Here is a 20,906-nt window from a genome sequence, read left to right as displayed (position 1 = left end):
CGAACCCAGAATCTCTGGTTCAGGGTTCAGAATTCGAGCTTAGATAAATTGTTGTATCTGGTTGTATCTGATTTTCCTACATGTTTTGTGCTGAATGTGCTAAATGTTACTGCTTTGATATTATCTGAACTGTATATAAACTGTGCCGACACCTTTCTCTCTTCACCTCCGGGGATGTGCTTACTGGTTGAGACTCCCTATTCTGTTAGTGTCATACCTTGAAGTAAGAAAGAGGCCGGACAAGTTACGAAGCCGGATGGCCTTTTGGTTCCCGGTAAGTTGCCCCCTCCTCGACTCGAGTTGTCCGCTCGGGTACACAGTCTAGAACACTGACCCAGGTTTTGAACATAGAGTAATGTGACTTCATGCCGGATCCCTAGTAGGAACGCTTATTTGCATCATATTGCATTTGACTTAGGGGACTCAACACAGGGGTTGAGTCCGTCTAGGGATAGCAACCTGAAATGAAAGAACCATCCTGATGCATCCTACTTGCTCTGTACATAAATTTGTTTCGAACCTGCATGTTGACCGGTTTCTGAAATTTGGGTGTTGGAAAATTAAAAAAAAAAAGGAAGAAAGAGAGTGAAATAAAATAGCAGTTAGGGAGTTAATTGATTATTTTAGAGATAAGAAATCAATGACCAATTACTGGCGAAACTCTGCCGAAATTTTTGAAAAAAAGGGAATTATTTATAAAAAAAAGAGTCTTTGTTTTGGAAAACATAAGTTGTCTCATTATTTTGTTGAAGGAAAATGAAAAAAAAAAGAGTCCGTTTTTTTTTGGAAAATAGGTTGTTTTAGTTGTTGAAAAAAAGAAGTTTTGTTTTAATAGTTGTTATTCGCTTATGCTAAAAAACAAAGATGGAAAAGAGTCATGTGTAAAATAGTTCGGTTAATTTGCCCGAACTACGCCTGGTTTGATTCTCACAGGGCGTGAGATACGTAGGCAACCCTCATCGGGTCCAACTTTAACTTTTGAAAAAATAACCGGAACGTATCAAAAATTTAATTTGTGTCATAAATAAACCAGGTGATGCCATTTTTGTCAAACGGGGCACCAGAAGGCTAACTTTGCATAAACAGCCACCTTTGGTCATGTATTTTCGTCTTTTTATTTTATGAAAAAAAAGAAGCTAAGTAGAGCCGTCTAGTCATAAGTAGCCTTAAAACTTTTTCCCAAAGCACTGAAAGGCCATGTTTGAAAGTCAAGTTCTTCGCTTTACAATAAATAGGTAATTTTGAGTCGCAAATATAGACAACTTATTTTTTGTGTCAAACAAGAGTCTTCTTTTGCTTAAAACGCTTTAATAAATGTGCAGGATGAACACGATGGTGAATGAGCCCTTTTCAATAATGACCAAAATCCCTTTTGAGCTGCAATTATGGTGGAATGATTTAGGCAAAGAGGGGCACGACGAAGTGAGAAAATATTTGAAAGACCTTCCGGATTTATTAAACATTCAGCCTCGGGGGGATCTTATCAGGGCATTGGTTGCCCATTGGGATTCGACACATAATGTATTTCATTTTTCAGACTTTGAACTCACCCCAACATTGGAAGAAATAGCGGGGTACATTGGAAGTGATCAAGCTCCATTGAGATTCAAATACTTGATTGCTCCTAGGGCCATTACCATACACCGATTCTTGGATTCCTTGAAAATACCCCGAACAGTTCATCACCCAGATTTTGCAAAGGGTTTCTGCAGTTTCCGCTTCATGTATGATAGATATGGCCATGTGGGCGGGTTCAATAATCCAGACTTTAAGCTGTGCAACAGAAATAGCCGACAAAAATGGGAGGAACACAGACGAGTGGCATTTATGATAGCTTTTTTAGGCCTCGTAATATTCCCAAGGAAAGATGGTAATATTGATTTGAAAATAGCGGGGGTCGTCAGTACCTTGCAAACCATGGGGAAAAGTACTTTAGCACCTATGATCGTGGCTGATATCTTCAGAGCTCTCACCGCGTGTAAAGCTGGGGAAATTTTTTTTGAGGGATGTAACTTGTTGTTACAGATGTGGATGAATGAGCATTTGTGCCCTCGCTCTCAGTTATTGAGTTATGGTTCGGTTGAGAAAACTTGTATAGGTGAATTTTATACAAGAATCAAAGGGGCCAGTCTACCTGAAGGAGTCATGGCCTGGGCATTACTATTTCGGAACCTCAATGCCAGCCAGATACAGTGGGTGCTTGGATGGTTGCCTATCGAAGAGGTCGTATATATGCCAGCAGCCCGCCCGCATTTTCTGTTGATGGGGCTCAGAATCATCCATCCCTATGCACCATATCGGGTTTTGAGGCAACTCGGTAGATATCAAGTAGTACCGAGAGATGAAGATTTGAGTACCCAAGTGGTCGAAATCAGTCCTGACGGTCGATTCCCCGAGGAAGAAGTTCGCCAAATTTGGAGCGAGTGTCAACATTTGATGGCAAACACTTGTGTGTCAGATAGGGTCAAAGGGGAAGTTGCTCCAGGGTATCACGAGTGGTTCAAAGGTGACGTGGCATGTGGGAGACCGGCTAAAAGACCTCACCTCGAAGATTTTGCCAAGTCATCCCAAGAGCAGTGGGACTAGTTAGCAAAGGAAGAAAGCTATCGAGTTGAGATTGGTAAACTAAAACAGCAAGTTGAGAGTCTGAAATTCGAGAACAGTGTACAGGTTGCCGCGGATCAAGGGGAAAAGAATAGACTAGCTCGAGAAAATGAAGCACTTAGGACCCAAATCCGATAGTTGAAGATAACCATCGATAAGCAACCGAGGAGCCGATCCGATGAACAATTGGTAAAAAGATTGGAAAACGAAGTCAGGGAATGACGGGATGAGTTAGAAAAATCTGGGAATGTCATGGCAGAACTTAAAGCACAGTGGGCTACAAGAACAGAGGAGCGTCGTCAATACTTGAATCAGTTGAAAAGGGACCATGAGAAAATTGTTGCCAATTTAAAGAGAAAAGTGGTTGCCCTTGAGGGTAAAGCGGTTAGGCAGGCTAGAGATTTTGAAATTGAAAGTGGACATTGTTACAACTTGTTGGCCCAAATGGAGTTAGAAGTACAGCAGCTGCAAGATCAACACCCGCAAGACTCTCGAGCTTTAAAGACGTGCAGCGATCAGATAAGACGCTTGCTCATAGAAAAGAAGCAAACAAAAGACAGGATTAGGGCCATTGCTCATGCTATCTTCAGGAGATGCCGGGCTTGTGAAGACATGACCCATACTACTTTTGCCTCAGCAGTGATGATCTATGTGAAGCGAACCACGAATGAGTTAGAGCATCTTGAAAGAGATTTGGATCCTAGGCCCGCGGCAAGGCCGAACGACGCCCCGCGGACACCTAAGTTTGAAGCACTAGAATATGCATAGTCGGTGTCTGTAATTCTCTACCATTTTGAGTCAGTCTTTCATATGCCTGTTATCTGTCCAGGTCAAGTAGGTCTGCAGTTTTTAAGAGTCTGTATTTGCTTTTAAATCGCGTCTATTAGCTTCGTTCCGAAATGTTGGGTTTGTAATAGTTTGTTTTAGTAATGAAAATTGAAAATTTCGAGAATTCTTACTTCCACCCTTTATTTTTGCATTTATCTGCACGAACTATGCTTGGTCTGATTCGTGCGGGGTCACGATACTTAGACAATCTTCATAGGATTTGACCATAATCGTAAGAAAAATAGAAAGAAGAAAAAGGAAAATAGAAGGAAAACCGAGAAAGAGAGAAAGAAAGAAAAGAGCAGAAAAACAGAGAGAGAAAGAAGAAGCACAAGAGAGGGATAAGGTGAAGAAATTCGAAAGAAAGGTAAAAAGAAACAAGGAACGAAATGCCGGGATGACGCATGCAATCGAGCAAGTGCATAATAGAAATGAATAACTGTATAAGTGCATTCATGCCAACGTGCGGTTGTTAAATCTGTTAAGACCTAATCACTAACAAAGTGGTTGTCTAAATGTGTGAGTCCAGGCAGGTGGTTAGTTGATTGGCAATTCTGGCAACTCACCCGTACAACACCCGGTCGAAAGATCAAGTAAAAATGACTGGGCAGGATTTAGAAATCAGCATCGTAGACCCTTCGAATGAGGTTGAGGTAACAGATGTGGGTACTATGAAAGAAGAGATGAGGAAATTAAAAGCACAAATGGCTGAAATGCATCGGGCATGGTCTCAGGGACTTCCGGCGCCACTATATCCTACTAACCCATCTTACATCCCACCCCTGGCTCAAGCTCAGGAGCCTACCACTCCCACACATCTTCAGCTTTCCCTTATCAGGCCCAGGGTTATGGTAGCACTTCATACGCTCCCCCAGCACCACCCCCTAAACAGAACCCTCCACCACCCATGGTTCCCGTCTTTGTGGCACCTCCCCCAGCTCCACTACATAGATCATCCAGTGAGTCGCTATTCCAAGCTCACGACACCCAATATTACCCTCCCGAACCCACTTTCAAAGCGCCTGAGCCATATACCTATTCTCCCCATTTTGAAATCCCTGGAGAATTTGAGAAACCGGTTAAGAATACAGAACAAGAGGAAGTGATTCGTAAAGTCAAAAGCCTGGAGCAATCCTTCAGGAACATGCATGGTTTAGGTAACCAAGTTAGCATCGTATACAAAGATTTATGCCCTTTTCCTGATGTCCAGTTGCCTGTGGGGTTTAAAATGCCGAAGTTTGACTTATATGAGGGGCACGATGACCTAGTAGCCCATCTACGTGGTTTCTGTAGCAAAATGAGAGGTGCTGGGGGAAAGGATGAATTGTTGATAGCATATTTCGGTCAAAGCCTGAGCGGGTCAGCGCTAGAATGGTACACGAGGCAAGACCCCGGCCGATGGTATACATGGGATGATTTGGCACAAGCATTCATTGGCCATTTTCAATATAACCTCGAGATAGTCCCCGATCGTCTGTCATTGTTGAAACTGGAAAAGAAACCTGGGGAAAGTTTTAGAGAGTTTGGTTTCCGCTAGAGTGAACAAGCTGCAAGGGTTGATCCTCCCATGAGGGAAAGTGAGATGGTAGATTACTTCTTGCAAACATTGGAACCTACCTATTTTGGTCATCTAGTGACATCTGTCGGAAAGTCGTTTAATGAAGTGGTAAAGATGGGAGCCATGATTGAAGAAGGATTGAAATCTAACAAGATCTTGAGTTACTCGGCGTTGAAAGCAACCACCCAGGCCATCCAAAGCGGTACTGGTGGTGTGCTTGGGAAGAAGAAGAAAGAAGAAGTTGCTACAGTTGAAGCTAGTGCTTGGTCCAGGCCCAATAACCCTCCACTCTACTACAACCAACCCAGACCCCACCACCCAAACTACCAATATACCCCATATGGCCCACCGCAACACTATTATCCACCACCAGAACCACACTTTTCTATCCACCATGCCCAGACCTACACCCAACCCCCAGTGCACTCGCAATGGCATACACCAAGTCCCCAAAATACACAGTCACACCCACAAAACACCTATCCACCTCCCAGGGCAAACAGACCAGGAACCAACTTTCGCCCAAACCAAGCTTTTAGAAGTGAGAAGGCCCCAAACAGAAAAACATTTACTCCGCTAGGAGAATCTTACACTGCTCTCTTCCATAGATTGAAACAGTTGGGAATGCTAACCCTAGTTGAATCCAAAGCACCAAACCCTCTTCCCAGAAACCTGGACCACTCTATTAGCTGCGAGTATTGCTCAGGGATGTCGGGGCATGATACTGAAAAATGTTGGAAGTTGAAGAATGCGATACAAGAACTCATTGATACTCGCCGCATCGAAGTTCAGGCTCCAGAGGCCCCAAACATCAACCAAAATCCGTTACCAACGCATTATGAGGCCAATATGATCGAGCTGATACATAAGGGGACAAAGCTTAAGAAACCGTCGCAGGTGGTTATGGTGATTCGTTCTACGGAAGCCAAAGAAAAGACAGTGAGTGCAAGGCTAGTGGTTCCGTTAAAAGCAATAAAAGACAAGCCAGTGGTGGTAATGGGAAAGGGACCATTTGTGACTGCAAAAAAGCCGGAGCCGGTCAAGTTGATGGTACCAGGGTCATCATCTGCACCCGTGGTGGTGGTGAAAGGAGCTTACGTAGAACCGGTTATCATAAAACCGGTAGTCCAGTTACCCGTGGTTGATAGCAAAGCCGTACCGTGGAGGTATGACAAGGTAGTGGTGACATACAAAGGAAAGGAAATTGAGGAAGAGAGTTGTGAAGCACAAGGACTAACCCGGTCGGGACGTTGTTTCGCTCCCGAAGAGTTGAGAAAGGCTAGGGGCGCTAAAGACAATCCAGTGCCAGTCAAAAAGGCTGTGACGGAAGAAGAGGCAGAAGAGTTTCTGAAAAAGATGAAAGTACAAGATTATTCCATTATTGAACAACTGAGAAAAACACCCGCCCAAATCTCGTTGTTATCATTATTGATTCACTCCGATGAGCATTGCCGAGCTTTGATGAAGATATTGAATGAGGCTCATGTGCCTGACAAAATTTCAGTAAACCATCCAGAGACAATTGCCAACAAGATCTTCGAAGTGAACAGGGTAGCATTTTCTGACGATGAATTGCCTGTGGAAGGCACAAAACACAACAAGGCTCTCTATTTAAGGGTCAAATGTGAAGGTTCAATGGTTACTCGGGCACTGATCGATAACGGGTCAAGCGCTAATATTTGCACGTTGTCCACGTTGAACAAGTTAAAGATTGATGAGGATAGAGTCCGAAAGAATAGCATTTGTGTTCGAGGATTCGACGGAGGGGGAACAAACACAGTAGGGGATATTGTACTCAAATTGACTATTGGCCCAGTCGAATTCACTATGGAATTTCAGGTGTTGGATGCTGCAGTATCCTATAATCTTTTGTTGGGTCGACCATGGATTCACGCGGCCAAAGCCGTGCCTTCCACGCTGCACCAAATGGTCAAATTTGAGTGGGACATACAAGAAATTATGTTACATGGGGAAGATCCCACATGCGCCATGAATGATGCCATTCTGCCCTTTATAGAAGCCGAAGATGATAAAGGACCCTGGGTTTATCAGGTCTTCGACACGGTCCCGGTAAGCAGAGTGCCCGAAGGTCAAAGCATGCCATGTCCTAGGGTGGCAGCTGCGACTGTCATGGTAGTATCAGAAATGCTGAATAGCGGGTTCGTGCCAGGGAAAGGTCTGGGGGCTGAACTTCAGGGCATTATTCAACCTGTGTCCCTTCCCAAAAATCTGGACACCTTCGGATTAGGTTTCAAACCAACAACGGCAGATGTTAGAAGGGACCGTAAATCGAGGAAGAAAGCTTGGGTTCTTCCTAAACCTATCCCACATTTTTCCAGGTCCTTTGTCAGGCCTGGTAGCAAGAAGCAGTCATTGGCAAAGATGTCAGGTTCATTGATTGGGGCAGAGGGTAATTTGGATAAGGTGTTCGAGAGAGTATTTGCTGAAGTAAACATGGTTGAGGCCGGGGAAGGGTCGAGCGGAGCGGATACACAGTACATCGGACCACATGCTAACATCAACAATTGGGAAGCTACTCCTCTTCCAATTCGGAGGGAGTCGTGGTAGTGGGTTTTGTTTTCCTTTTGTCACCTGGATTATTCCAGGGTTTGTAATCTAGTTGCTATGTTCCGTCCGTTTGGATGAGTTAAAACCCTGTTGTCTTTACATTTAATGAAATGCAATTTTCTTCGTCCCTAATTCTCTTTCCATTTTTCTTTTCTTTTCTTTTGTACAGTTCTTTTTATGCTGATATCAATGATATGACATGCATGGGGAATCTTCGGCCCAGTTTTAAAAGCCAATCTAGCTCAGAAGTAATAATACAAGAGATCGAGTGTGGTGATGGGGTGGATTGTAACAATGATGAAGCTTATGAGGAAATTAGTAAAGAATTAAGTCATTTTGAAGAAAAACCCAAACCTAACCTAAATGACACAGAAGCAGTTAATCTAGGGGATCAAGACAATGTGCGGGAAACTAAAATAAGTGTTCATCTGGGGCCATAACTCAAGGAGGAGATAATTAAAGTACTGCATGAGTACAAAGATGTCGTTGCATGGTCATATGATGATATGCCAGGTTTGAGCACCGATTTGGTGGTTCACAAATTACCCACTGATCCGGCACTTCCCCCTGTCAAGCAGAAGTTGAGAAAGTTCAAAACGGACATAAGTGTGAAGATCAAAGAAGAGATTACCAAGCAGTTTGAGGCGAAGGTCATTCAGGTTACATGGTACCCCACTTGGTTAGCTAATGTCATGCCTGTGCTGAAGAAAGACGGCAAGACTAGGGTGTGCGTCGATTATCGAGACCTTAACAAAGCAAGTCCAAAAGATAATTTCCCATTGCCCAACATCCATATACTGATCGACAATTGTGCCAAACATGATATTGGCTCTTTTGTGGATTGTTATGCGGGTTATCATCAAATTCTAATGGACAAGGAAGATGCAGAAAAGACGTCATTCATCACGCCGTGGGGAACGTATTGTTATCGGGTCATGCCGTTTGGATTGAAAAATGCCGGGGCAACTTATATGAGGGCCATGACAACCATATTCCATGATATGATACATCGGGAGATCGAGGTGTATGTGGATGATGTGATCGTGAAGTCTAGACAGCAATCCGACCATGTCAGAGATTTGAGAAAGTTCTTTCAAAGGCTTCGTAGGTACAATCTTAAGCTCAATCCTGCAAAATGTGCTTTCGAGGTGCCATCTGGGAAGTTGTTGGGGTTTATAGTCAGCCGGCGGGGTATTGAATTAGACCCATCGAAGATCAAAGCCATTCAGGAGTTTCCACCTCCAAGAAACAAAACCGAGGTGATGAGTTTATTGGGAAGATTGAACTATATCAGCAGGTTCATTGCTCAGCTCACGACAACGTGTGAACCAATTTTTTAAGTTATTGAAGAAAGATGCCGCGGTCAATTGGACTGATGAATGTCAGGAGGCTTTTGATAAGATAAAGGGGTATTTGTCAAACCCACCCGTGTTGGTTCCGCCAGAACCAGGGAGGCCTTTGATTTTATATCTGACAGTTGTGGACGGTTCATTCGGCTGTGTACTGGGGCAGCACGATGTTACGGGCAGAAAGGAGCAGGCTATTTACTATCTCACCAAGAAGTTCACATCTTACGAGGTTAAGTATACTCATCTGGAAAGGACATGTTGCGCCCTAACTTGGGTGGCACAGAAGTTGAAACATTATTTGTCATCTTACACTACTTACCTTATATCTCGCTTGGACCCATTGAAGTATATTTTTCAGAAACCCATGCCCACAGGAAGGCTTGCAAAGTGGCAGATCTTGCTTACAGAGTTCGACATTATATATGTGACACGGACTGCCTTGAAAGCACAGGCATTAGCCGATCATTTGGCTGAGAACCCCGTCGATGAAGATTATGAGCCTTTGAAAACCTATTTCCCTGATGAAGAGGTGATGCACATTGATGAATTGGAACAAGCTGAGAAGTCGGGATGGAAACTTTTCTTTGATGGGGCTGCAAATATGAAAGGCGTGGGAATAGGAGCAGTACTTATTTCGGAAACAGGTCAGCATTACCCTGTTACGGCTCGACTTCGTTTCTATTATACAAACAACATGGCAGAATATGAGGCGTGTATATTGGGATTGAGATTAGCTGTGGATATGGGTGTACGGGAAGTCTTGGTCATGGGTGACTCGGACTTACTGGTACACCAGATTCAAGGAGAATGGGAAACACGGGATTTGAAACTTATACCGTATCGGCAGTGTCTGCATGAGCTTTGCCAGCGTTTTCAGGCCATAGAATTCAGGCACATTCCAAGGATTCATAATGAGGTTGCTGACGCTTTGGAGACTTTGGCGTCAATGTTGCACCATCCAGATAAGGCTTATGTTGATCCATTGCAGATTCAGGTCCGTGATCAGCATGCTTACTGTAATGTGATAGAAGAGGAAATCGATGGAGAGCCGTGGTTCCATGATATCAAAGAGTATATTAGAGCGGGAGTATATCCAACACAGGCCACCGGTGATCAGAAAAGAACGATTCGTCGATTGGCAAGCGGGTTTTTCCTTAGTGGAGGGGTGCTGTACAGAAGAACTCCAGATCTCGTGTTGTTGAGGTGTATAGATGTAAGGCAGGCCACAACTATCATGACTGAGGTGCATGCCGGAGTTTGTGGACCACATATGAGTGGGTATATTCTAGCAAAAAAGATTCTCCGAGCGGGTTATTATTGGCTCACGATGGAGCGGGATTGTATCAGTTTTGTGCGTAAGTGTCATCAATGCCAAGTACATGGAGATTTGATTCATTCTCCACCATCAGAATTACATACGATGTCCGCACCATGGCCTTTTGTTGCGTGGGGCATGGATGTTATTGGGCCAATTGATCCAGCAGCATCAAATGGGCACAGGTTTATTCTGGTAGCTATAGATTATTTTACCAAATGGGTGGAAGCTAAGACGTTCAAGTCCGTGACTAAGAAAGCTGTAGTCGACTTCGTACATTCAAATATCATCTGTCGGTTTGGGATTCCAAAGGTAATCATCACAGATAATGGGGCTAATCTTAATAGTCATTTGATGAAGGAGACATGTGAGCAGTTTAAGATTACTCACAGGCATTCTACTCCGTACCATCCCAAGGCAAATGGTGCGGTTGAAGCAGCCAATAAGAATATAAAGAAAATACTCCGGAAGATGGTTGAAGGATCTAGACAGTGGCATGAGAAATTACCTTTTGCTTTGTTAGGATATCGCACCACCGTCCGTACCTCAGTAGGGGCAACTCCTTATTCTTTGGTATATGGTACCGAGGCAGTAATACCCGCAGAAGTGGAAATCCCATCACTGCGAATTATTGCAGAGGCTGAGATCGATGATGTTGAATGGGTGAAAAGCCATCTTGAGCAGTTGAGTTTGATTGACGAGAAGAGATTGACATCAGTGTGCCATGGCCAACTGTACCAACGAAGAATGGCAAGAGCATACAACAAGAAAGTACGTCCAAGGAAATTCGAAGTCGGGCAATTAGTACTGAGGCGGATTCTGCCTCATTGGGCTGAAGCAAAAGGAAAGTTTGCCCCAAATTGGCAGGGATCATTTGTAATAACCAGAGTGTTGTCTAACGGAGCATTGTATTTGACAGATGTGGAAGGAAAATGTATAGAAATGGCCATCAATTCTGATGCGGTCAAGAGATACTATGTACGATTTCTTTATTTTCTGAATGTATCTGTTTGTATCTGACATATCTTAAAGATTGAAATGATGAAGGCATTTTGTTCTGCTATCCAAACACTATTATCCCTTGTTATCCCCTTTGAGCCTTACTTATTTTTCATACCCCTCTTTCGGAATCAACGGCACTATCAGGGAACACAGGTGCCGAACATAAAAGCAAGAAGAGAAAAAGAAAAAGAAAAGAAAGAAGAGAAAAACAAAAACAAAAACAAAGGAAAAGAAAAACAAAGGAAAGGAAAAAGAAAGAAAAGAAAAGCAAAAGAAAGAAAGAAAGAAAAAAAAGAAAGAGAAAGAAAAGGGAAGAAAAAAAAACACAACAACAAAAGTTAAAAACCATGAATTACGTTTGACTTGATCCCGAAAGGGTACGTAGGCAGCCTTACTCCGAGGTTCAGTCATACCAAAATAGAAATCCAAAAATCCCCAAGCAAGAAACTGGGGCAGAAGTTGTGATTTTTGTGAAAAATGGATTCCGAAAGTTGTATTTTAAACCCATTCGAATTGTTTTGAGCCTTTTATACTTTTCTTTCTAACCCAATCCAAAAGCCTATATTACGGTCCAAAGAAAGACCTTTTGATCAATTTCTAAGAAATGCCAGGTCGAGCAGGTGACGGTAATTCGTATCAGTGGCGACACTCTGGTTCAAGCAAGAAAGAACGAAAGTAGAATGAGAGAGTCTTATTGGTGAAAACCTTCACGGGCACCGTAAGGCGACGGGAGCTGAGAGAAAATACATGAGAGAGTCTTATTGGTGAAAACCCTCGCGGGCACCTTGAGGCGAAAGTGAGTTGGAAAATGTTTGAATGGAAAAAGGTATGTGGGTGGAAAAATGTTTCGAGGTACCGTAGCAAAGCAAAGTTAAGATCGGGGTAATCCAAACAAGTGATGGAAGTTTCGGGCAACAAAGTATGGCGATTGAAAGCCGGTAATTTGGACAGATTGGGCCGATCAATTCAAAATGCATGTCATGACCATTGGTACCAGCTATCTCGCTCAGATAAATTTCTTTTCCTTCTCTTTTCGAAATAACCATCTGGGTTGAATTCTTCTTATCCTTGACTCAAAAATCATCGCATTTCATTTTCTTGTAAGAGTTTTATCTAGTTGAGATGTTTCAGTACTAGTCTTGGTCAATGCAAGTAGAAAGGACTTCAAAGCTCACTACCGGTTTCTAGAATTGTAAAGAACAACGTGGTCAGAGCATGTAAAAAAAAACGTGATGTCAAGTGGAACACAGGGAATTAATGGAAGTTTCATCGGTGAAATGTTTGGGGAATGTCGTGGGAAAGGCAAAAACAAAAGGTTAGGAAATGAAATAACAGCATGGATGTAAAACATTTAGGTCGCCGGATGTTGGGAAATTTAAAAAGTTGGTCAAGAAAGTCAGGTAGTTCAGGGACAGTGCGTGGAAGGCAGTTAACATAAAGCAAGGCAGTGGAAGGATTTTTCAGCAAGAAGGCCATCAACTAACCACCATTTTAAACTGACGAAATTTTCTTTGATTATAACAGGGGCAGAAAGTTAGCCGTTGAAAAGGAATTCTCCAAGAAGGAAAACAAGCAGTAATCAGGTTTGATCGCAAAGTGCGGTTTGATTAAATACAAGATAATCTTGAAATGCATAAGGGGAATGGAATTTGATTGCAAAGTTGGCATGATTAGAATAAGTGCAAGTTGTCAGGACCTTCCTGGATAATAGGATGTAGTTCATATACCCGAAAGTCAGGAGTCCGCCTGGAAAATAGAGACATACCATTCAGATTTTTAAGCAGTCAGGGGCCCGCCTGAAGAACGGAGGTGATACAATCCAAGTTTTTAGCTTCCCTTCAATCTCTTTGTTCATTTAGTAATCAGGAGTCCGCCTGAAGAATAGAGACATACAATTTAATTTTGGTAATCAGGAGTCCGCCTGGAGAATAGAGACTTACAATTTAATTTTAGCAATCAGGAGCCCGCCTGGATAATAGAGGAGTAGTTTCAATTTTAGGTTCAAAAGTAAGGAGCCCGCCTGGAAAATGGAGGTGTTAAATATTTTTAGCAGTCGAAATCAGGAGCCCGCCTGGAGAACAGAGGTGATATAATTTAATTTTAGTTTTCAATCAATCTCTTTGTTTATTTTGAAGACATGAGCCCGCCTGAAGAATAGAGGCATGCGATTCAAGTTTCGGAGGTCAGGGAATCCGCCTGGAGAATGGAGTTCAAGTTTTAGAAGTTAGGAACCCGCCTGTATAACAGAGGAATACACACAGTTCAAGTTTCAAAAGTCAGGAGCTTGCCTGCACAACAGAGGAATACATACAGTTCAAGTTTCAGAAGTTGGGAGTCCACCTAAAGGAATAGCAACATGGATCTTATCGAGAAAGAACAAGACAACAAGGCAACAAGGAAGTACAAGAGCAAGTTTGAAGAATCTAGATAGGGCTTTTGTAATTCATAGTTCATAGCTTAGTCTAACTTCTTTTATTGTTACACGGTGTAATAAGGGAAGCCAGCAAGCAGCAGCAACAACAATCGTAGTGAAATCACAGCTCCCGGTAGTCCCAGCTACCAGTCATTCCCGAACTATACTGACCTGATTCCTGTTTAGCCCAGGATATGTAAGCAACCTCTGAAGCAGGACGCGGTCAAACTTTTCAAAAATGCTTCACACGGAATTTTCAAACGGGCAAAAATCGCTCGTATTTGCTCACTTATCTTTGCCCGAAAACCCTTCGTGTTTCCGAGCAAAGAGGGGCAGCTGTGAGCACGTGATTTTTGCCCTAAATATGATTATTCCCAAAATCCCAAACAAAATAATTTTTCTTTATTTTTTACAATTTTTGTGCATTTTGGTGTCATTTTCTGATAATTGTTGCATTCTATTTGTGCACGTTAATTTTTATGAAATACAAAAATATGCATTTTTTGCATTTAGGTTTTAGTTTTATGTTTTATGTTTTTTTATCAACTAAAGTTTAAGTTGTTTAGAACAAAACATGAAAATCACAAAATTAGTTCATTTTTGCATTTTAATGATTTCTATTGGGAATTCGTCATGAAATAGTTTTCAAACAATTTTAAAGAATTAATTAGTCTTCGTTTTTAAATAACTAAAATTTCATTTTAGTTTTACATCTCCATAAAAATTAGAAAAATTATAAAAAATTGTAAAAGTGGGAAAAGAAAACAAAAGGGAAATAAGATTAGAAATTGGGTCTTAATAAAAGACCCAAATTTGGGCCAAATTAAGGGAATTTCTCAGGCCCAAACACCTCAAAATCGTTGCAAATCAGTCCAGCCCAAATCCCCTACCCGATCTGCCCCTTCTAAACGAAACGGTGTCGTTTCGGGGTCTCTGAATCAGGACCGCTGGATCTCATCAATCCAACGGTCCAGATCTAACTAGGTTACCTGTATTTAAGTGTCCGAAACTTCCCCTACCCCCATTTGCCTCGTCTTCCTTACCCCACCCTCTCCTCAAACCCTAATCCGCGCCGCCCCTAAATCCCTCGCCGGCGGTGAACACAACCTATGCCGTTCACCCCGAGATTAACACCACAGATCCCCCTCACTCTCCTCTTTCCATTGCACCCACTGGTTTACCTCGAACAAGGCCGGAACTCGTCGAATCTTAGTTTGAAGTTTTCCGGCCAAGTGACGAGTTCATCCAAATCAGTCCAAAATCACACCCCACAACCACCGGCCCTTCCTCAACACTAATCCATGGTTATTTTCCTTCAAATCACTGTGAAATGGCCCGAATCGTAGATCTAAGAATTTCTGGTCAAACCCTATAACCAAATCCTTTTGATTTCAAACCGTAGTATCCTTAACCATGTGTTCTCCTGTAAAAACACATGGTTAGGGATGTTACGCGTCAAAAATCTGAAAGGATTCAGACGTTTCTGACTGGCCGGAGTCCCTGGTGCCTCTGTGAGTTTTACTGCTTCCTTTTACTCTCATGTTTGAAGTGTTATTTACAGTTGTTGTTTCGTTAATTTTTGCTGTTAATTTGTTGGATTTATTCGTATTAGTTTAAGTTCTGCCAATTGTTAATTAAGTTCTGAATTGATATTTGTTTGAGTGAGTATGAGTTTACGGATTAAGAATTAGATTTAGTTCATTTAATGCTGTTCATGTTAGTTTAAGTTTAGTTTGATATCATTTAGTTTGATTGAATTAATATAATTAAACATTTGGTTTTGGTTAGTTGATTAATTGTTTTCTGAGTGCTAGTTAATCATTCCCAGTTAGTTTTAGATTGGTTTAGGGTATTGGTTATAGCTGTTAAGGATGAGGGTAGGTTCAGTAACTTTGAGGGGCTTTTAGGGGTAATCTGGGTATGGAAAAGGGTAGTTTTGATAAGAATAGTAATATCAGGATATATGGAAGGGCAGTATAGGTATTGTATGGGTAGATGAATAACCTAAGGCCTTCTAGAATGGGGTACAAGTGTAGATTTTAATAATTGTAAGGCATTTACTTGTTTAGCAAGTTAAGGATAGAAGGACCAAACTGAAAATAGGGAGGGACTGATTGGAAAATCAGAATCTGATCTATTATCTTTGGGGTTGCCTATAAAAAGGGCATGAAATGCCTTGGGAAAGGGGGTTCCTCTCTCTTCTTCTACCTTCATCCCTAAGTTTCAATTTGAGCTTTCATTCCTGCTTTTGATTTTAGTTAGCATTTTAATTCCAAGATTATTCAGAAAACAAAAACATCAAAAATGGAGAAATCCGAAACAACTTCACATTTTCACTGTTAGTTTTGGATTTCAGTTTGGGGTTTTGGGTTTTAGCATTATCATATAGGTGCTTAGGTTCAGCTGAAAAGGTTAAGAGTGCATTTGAAGTTGTGTTTGAGCTGATCTGTGGAGTCTGCCCATATTTCTGGTTTTCAAAGCAATCTGCCTGTATTTCTGTGGTGTAATATTGCTGAGTTTGTTGCTGTTGCTGTTCAAAGTAGCTGACTCCTCTCCTTTTCTCTATTTACATTCCAATTTCCAGGTATATTCCCCTGAACCACACTGATGTATGCTTGCTGAAGTTGAAATGAAATGTTCAAGGGGCCTGTTATTCAACTAAGAGTAGTTTGTATCTTGACTGATATGAATAGTGTAGTTTCCTGTTATATAACTGGCAGTTTGTAGTTTGTTCAGCGAGGTCGATTACATGTTAAAAGTTGCGTAATGTTGAACTGTTTGAATTGGACAGTTGAAATAGCGTTGAGCATATGTGGTCTAATTTGAAAATTTGTGTGAATTTAATATCAATCAGTAGCAACTGGACCTGTGTAAATGATATGTGAATTCAGGAGTAAGTCTGGTGACCTTCAGCCTGTTTACCAGTAATTTTATCATTGGTCGTGATAGTGTGGTAAAAAGTCTGCTTTTGATTAAAGTTTTCTAAAATCGTTTGGTAGGCAAAACATAGTTATTGTTGGGTGATTGATATTGAAACTAGTTAAAAATCATGAAACATGATTCATTCATAATTGGTTCGGTTCATTAGAGTAGCAGGTCTTGATAAGTAATTAGTAGGACAAATCGATTTAGTGATTTCGGAATTCATGTCTATTAGCTAAATGAGGGTACGTATTGTCATTATAGTAGTTCGTTGATATTATATCAAATGTGACCTTGGAATTGTACCCATATTTATTGGGCTAATTGGGCTGTATCAACGTCGTGAGGCAGGCCCATGTTATTTAAATTTGGTTTTTTAGTTTACTGCAATGTAATCCAAATTCCGAATTCGTTAGCCTTTTAAAGACACATGAATAAGTAGTAAATCATAGTTATTTTGGGATTGCTACTAGCCTCGCCCGAATAAAATCACATACGCTGGCTGTCAACAATTAATTATTAAGAATGATTAGAATTTGGGAGGGCCATTTAGCGAACTTCACGGCCTTCCCTAAATAATATTACGTCAGAATCTTTAGGCGCAGTTTTAATTAAATTACCTTCTTAAACTCGGGTGCGCATTGATGCGACCCAAATCCAAATCTCGACAAAGTTAAAATGTGTTGACAATCACGGGTGCATTGATTGTGACGTGGTTCGAAACACGTTTTCATGACGTCGTAATTCTTAAAAATAAATAATGATAGAAAAGAGGTTCACAAATTGAGACGAGCCTCACCGCACAAATAAATAAATGTGGGGCCCTCAATAAATAATTACCGCAATGATTAGAATTTGGAATGGCCATTTAGCAAACTTCATGGTTTTTCCCCAAAATAATACTACGTTAGCATCTTTAGGCACGATTTAATTAAATTACTTTCTTAAATTCGGGTGCGCATTGATGCGACCCAAATCCAAATCTCAATGAAGTCGAAATGTGTCAACAACCACGGACGCATTGATCGCGACGGGGTTCAAAACGCGTTTTCACGACATCGTAATTCTTATAAAATAAATAATGATAAAAGCGGTTTACGAATAGAAGGCACATAAGCTAGCATGTATTAAAATCAGATAAAATCAAATACAACAGTTAAGCGACCGTGCTAGAACCACAGAACCTGGGAATGCCTAACACCTTCTCCCGGGTTAACAGAATTCCTTACTCGGATTTCTGGTATGCGAACTGTTAACAGAGTCATAAATTTCCTCGGTTCGGGATTCTACCGGTGACTTGGGACACCATTAATCTCTCAAGTGGCAACTCTGAATAATTAATAATTAAAGCCCGTTCCGATTGTCCTTTAAATGGAAAAAACTCCTTTACGCCCCTTGCGGGGGTGTAGGTAGAAAAAGGAGGTGTGACAGTGTTGACTCGCTTAATGTGATGGTAGGTTTCTTTGCCTATCTTCCTTCTTCCTCCGATTGCTGGGATGGTCTGGCGACTGTATATGGGATTGCTACCGCCGCCGTGAATAATTACCTCTTGGTGATTCCACTCGAATTTCACTGCTTGATGTAGGGTTGATGCTACAGCTCCAGCGGCATGAATCCATGGCCGTCCCAATAGCAAGTCGTAAGATGCCGGTACATCTATTACTTGAAAGTCAATGTCGAACCAGGTAGGCCTCATCTATAAACACAGGCTAATCTCCCCAATAATGGACCTTTGGGAACCGTCGAAGGCTTTGACGTTGATGACCCCGTCCTTGATCTCATGCAGGCTCTTTCCCAATGTTCTGAGAGTCACCAATGGACAAATATTGAGGATGGACCCTCCGTCAATCAGGATTCTGGTGATGAAATAATCTTCGCACTGCACAGTGATGTGCAATGCCTTATTGTGGCTTAGCTCTTCAGGTGGCAGCTTATCTTCATGGAAAGTGATTTTGTGACTCTCCAATACTTGCCCTACTATGTTTGCCATTTCTCCTCCAGTTATGTTGCTGGGCACATATGCCTCGTTCAACACCTTCAATAAGGCATTATTATGTGCGTCAGAGCTTTGTAGCAAAGCCAAGATAGATATCTGGGCTGGCATTTTGTTCAACTGATCAATGACCGAATACTCTTTGGCTTGTATCTTCCTCCAGAGATCATCAAGCCCAGTTTTAGTGATGGTTGGTTGTCCAGAGGCCTGCTTACTGAACTCAACTATATGTTCTGGAGTATAAACCCTATCGGTTCTTGTCATACCCTGTGCTGCAATTGCTTCTCCAGATTTGGTTTTCCCTTTCTATCTCGCCTCGGCGGTGTAATCCCACGGTATGTCCTTTGGGTGCAACGATGTTACGACTGTCATGGCCACCAGAATGGGCACCCTTTCTTTTGGAGGTAATACAGCAACCTCAAATGGTACAAGTGACTTTGGGGACCCAAACTCGACCTCAATAGGCCCTGGCATCTTTGCAGAAGAAGGTGCTTCGAACTCAAGTGGTATGGACATGTTCACTTTGGTGTCTCCAGAAGGTTGCATCTGGACCACAATCGGGATAAGGGTGATTGTTGGTTTCTTTGGCTCGTCACCTTCAGCGATCAGTCCAATCGACCCTTTGGGGTCCCAGTCATCTTCTATCTCAATCAGGTGAACATCTCCACCCTTGTGGTCTGTTAGAGGGTTGTTACGGACATTCGGAGTAGGCTCCTTTGCCACAATGATCTTGTTGTCAATTAAAGCTTGGATCTTATCCTTTAGAGAGCGGCACTCATCAATGGTATGCCCCTTCATGCCAGAATGGTATGCACAGGTTTTGTTTAGGTTGACCCATTGGGAGGGGTTTTCGGGGTTTATAGCAGGGATAGGGGTGACGTAACCAGCAACTTTGAGCCTTTCATACAGTTGGTCGATAGGTTCGGCAATGGAGGTATACTGTTTGGGGGGTCTGCGGTCGAAGTTTGGTCGGGGTCTAAGGAAATTTTGGCAAGGGGGAGGTGATTGATAGTGGGCTTGTTGGGTGTTGTAGGCTTGGTAGACAGGTGTGGGTTGAGAGTATCTGGGCGAAGTGGGCTGATATGTGGGAGGTGGAGATGATTGGTAAGTAGGCGGTGGAGCTTGGTAAGAGGGCAAGGGTGCTTGGTAATTTGGGGTAGGCTGATATGTGAGTGGAGGTAATGGGTAGGTTTGGTATTTGATTGGGGACTTTGTTCTATGTGCAACCATCACGGCACTCACATCCTTTTTCTTGGACATGCCACCAGACTGCAGAGCCTTGTTGGTGGACTGTAATGCTTCAAAGTTTGTAACCATACTACTTTTAATACCTTCCTCGATCCTTTCCCCTAGCTTAATGATGTCGGAAAATTTCTGGCCTTCAATCAACATCAACCTCTCATAATATTATGGGTCTTGAGCCTGTACGAAAAACATATTCATTTGTTCTTCTTCTAAAGCTGGCCTAACCTTAGCAGCTTCTGATCTCCAACGAGTAGCATACTCGCGGAATGTCTCTGTAGGTTTCTTCTTTAAGTTCTGGATGTAGAACACATCTGGCGCATTCTCCGTGTTGAATCTGATTCTATCCATGAAATTAGACGCCATACTTACCCAATTCGACCACTTCTTCGGGTCTTGGCTAATGTACCAAGATAGAGAATCCCCTTTCAGGCTTCTCATAAAGAGCTTCATGCGAATCTTTTCATCCTTCCCTACTCCGACCAGCTTGTCGCAGTAGGTCCTCAAATGGACTCTGGGATCCCCTGTGCCATCAAACATCTTGAACTTGGGAGGTTTGTACCCCTCGGGCAGTTTGACATCTGGCTGAATGCAAAGGTCTTCGTAATTCAATCCCTCGTTCCCCTTGCTTCCTTCAACACCCTGAACTCTGCTAGTCAGCTTCTTGAGTTCCGCAGCTAGATTCTTGATAATAGAGTCTTTGTCATCAGACTCAGGTTTGCTTGAAATAAGTTGAGTATAGTGCGGTATGGTTTCCACATAGATAGGGGTGTTGTGGAGATGATTATTTGTGGAGTTTAGTGGTTCAGGGATGAGCAGTGGGGTGTTGTTTAAAGTGTGGCATGTGTTGCAGTGGTGATGGGGAGCGGGTTGGTTTTGCGGTTTCGGGATGCTTTGTGGAGGTGTAGGGTTTTGAGTGTTGGGAAAGTTGACATCTGGGGTGGTGAGGGAAAATGACAAGCTTGCCAAGTTCCGAACTTGGTCCAGTTCTTCCTGAAAGTCCAACAACTTTTGCTCGAGCTGGGAGGCACTTTCCTTGGAAACTTGAATACCCTGAGGAATCACTACCCTTTCAACTGAGTTCTCCTTTCTGATGTTGCTCAAATCTTCCA

The sequence above is a fragment of the Nicotiana tabacum genome, chromosome 10 (genome assembly GCF_000715075.1).
Source record: "Nicotiana tabacum cultivar K326 chromosome 10, ASM71507v2, whole genome shotgun sequence".
Classification (NCBI taxonomy): domain Eukaryota; kingdom Viridiplantae; phylum Streptophyta; class Magnoliopsida; order Solanales; family Solanaceae; genus Nicotiana; species Nicotiana tabacum.
This window is presented reverse-complemented; position numbering follows the sequence as displayed.